General features: G+C 40.7%; 1 pseudogene; it reads left to right on the plus strand.

Annotated features, from left to right (window-relative positions):
• Positions 1 to 2113: 2113 nt before the first annotated feature.
• The window catches only part of LOC147818981 (uncharacterized), a 1849-nt pseudogene continuing 1310 nt past the window's right edge, over positions 2114 to 2652 (plus strand).

Raw genomic sequence — 2652 nt, forward strand, 5'->3', positions numbered from 1 at the left:
TCTTTTCATACATGGCACCGTTGTAGTTATCAACGTCATGTCATCCATGTAGGCCCTAATTGGTGTAAGGCGCACCCCATCCTGCCGCCTCTCTCCACCTACAACCCACTTAGAAGCTCTAATGATTACCTCCATCGCCATTGTGAATGCCAATGGAGAAATCGTGCACCCTGCCATGATGCCTATTTCTAGCCTCTGCCATCCTGTTGTGAAGCCTGCTGTGCTTAAGCACAGCGTAATATCTTGGAAATACAATTTTACTAAATTAACCACTACTCCAGGTACTTTAAAATAATCAAATGCCTCCCAAATAAGGCTATGTGGCACTGAACCAAACGCGTTTGCTAAATCCAAAAATATGACATTCAAGTCTCTTTAAAGTCTTTTCAAACCAGAAATAGAGAATAAGTCACATATTTAAAATAAAAGTGACACAATATTATGATAAATACTTATTCTCATACTGTGACTTTTTATTTTAATTAGATTTTGACCTGATCACAACATCAGTTACATTATTACAGCTTGAAATCTCAGATTTTTTTTGAAATCATAAATGTAGTTTTGTTCCCTGAACAAAGAGAAAGTGGAATATTCATTAATGATATTGTTGAATTAAGATAAAAAAGGGTATAATATTGTTAACAAAATTCATTCCTGTAATATTATGATCTCTTGTTCTCATAACATTACAACTTGAAAAAAACAATCTAATTCACATTTGAATGTTTTTGAGTGTTGAGTGTTTTTTTGAATGTTTTTTTAATTAAGATGTTTTAATTTAAATATTTCAAATTTTTTCTGTTTGTTGTTTGAAGCTTTTGGAGGTTTTTGTTGAGGGGCAGATGAGGTTTGTTCATGTGTTTGATGATTCATCTGTGTGAATGTGAAAAACAGATGATGATTGACAGTTCGAGTCTGATGTTCAGTAATAAAGAAGTTGTGGGTTCAAATCCTGATAAATTACTTTTTTCTTGTGTTTATATTAAATCACAACAATAAAATTGTACAAACACCAATGAGTTTCACCACTTTGTCATCATAGTTACATGACAACTGTAATCAGTTACTCATTACACCTTTAAAACTAGAGTCACCTTCTCCTTTCAGACTAGTTCAAGGTCACATCCTGCTTATCAGAGTCAGAAAATATTTTATATTTTACTGTTTGTGTGAAGTTTTGAGTAAAAGGTAAAAAGAGTTTTGTGAGGTCACACTGACCTTGACCTTTGACCCCCGAAAACTCTAATCAGTTCATCCTTGAGTCCAGGTGAATGTTTGTGCCAAATTTGAAGAAGTTCTGTTGAGGTGTTACTGAGATATCGTGTCCACGAAGTATGGACTAAAAACAAAATGGCTGCAACGGATGAATAAAAATCTGTATTGGTATCTGCTGTGTTAGCATCCTAACGAATTAGCCTGGTAATACCACTTTGTACCTCAAGAGGCGATGGCGATCACTGTAGCGCGGTATACCCAGTTTAGATGAGACCATGCCCACTGGTTAGCGTCAACGCTGGAGACGTTACTGAACTCAATGTTTCTTCTAGACAGGTGAGTAAACATCAGCTAATGCTAATGTTAGCTATGTAGCAATAGCAGGACTTTAAACAAGTGGAAATACACATCACATCTACATGAAACAGCAGCTACTTCACTGATCATCAGCAGCTAGCTTAGCATTAGCTGCATCGACTGCACATGGCTCACACAGCCACACCTGTCCAGATTCAATTCAACCTTATTGACACAAGATCATAACATGTTTCCTGTTGCTGCTCAGTGACACATGGGAAACTATTTTTACTGAGATGTGGGATTCACTGCATTTCCCACAATGCCTTTGGACAGCTTCCAGACAACAGTAAAGGCAGCTTCACTCACAGCAGTTGGGATATTTCTGTGGCTGTCACCTGTCAGAGGATCTGATTGATGGATATTCTGTTGCTTAGGGACAGATCAATGTATTTTTATCTTCCATCGCTATAGAAACAAAAACTGTGAGGTTCTTCTCCATGCCTTTAAAAATAGATGACATAAGAGAGCACAGAGACTGCTGCAGCAGATCAATGACTGATCAATGATCAATAAACGACTATACAGCAAACAACTGATGGTCAAACGTGAACATCACTGTTTCCAGTGGGAAAGAGACAGATCCGCCCAGCAGGATGTCTTTTATCCACACAAGAACAAGAAGCAGGTACCTCAGTGTCAGGTGGATGGAACCTGGACATTTAAAGGGACAGTGCAACATTCAGGTGCATCCTCTTCCTCTAGTTCAGACTGATCTGAACTGCAAACATGAGGCTGGTTAGCTTAGCTTAGCATAAAAACTGGAAACAGGGGGGACAGCCAGTCTGGTTCCAAGGGAACTATCTAAGTGTCCATCTGGTCCTCCTGATCCTCCTGGTCCTCCCGGTCCTCCCATTCCTCCCGATCCTCCCTGTCCTCCCGGTCCTCCCATTCCTCCTGATTCTCCCGGTCCTCCCGGTCCTCCCATCCTCCAGATCCTCCCGGTCCTTCCATTCCTCCCGATTCTCCCGGTCCTCCCATTCCTCCCGATCCTCCCGGTCCTCCCATTCCTCCCGATTCTCCCGGTCCTCCCATTCCTCCCGATCCTCCCGGTCCTCCCATTCCTCCCGATTCTCC

The sequence above is a fragment of the Seriola lalandi genome, unplaced genomic scaffold, assembly GCF_002814215.2.
Source record: "Seriola lalandi dorsalis isolate HSWRI2012SDOR001 ecotype SW California unplaced genomic scaffold, Sedor1 jcf7180002054373, whole genome shotgun sequence".
NCBI classification, from domain to species: domain Eukaryota; kingdom Metazoa; phylum Chordata; class Actinopteri; order Carangiformes; family Carangidae; genus Seriola; species Seriola lalandi.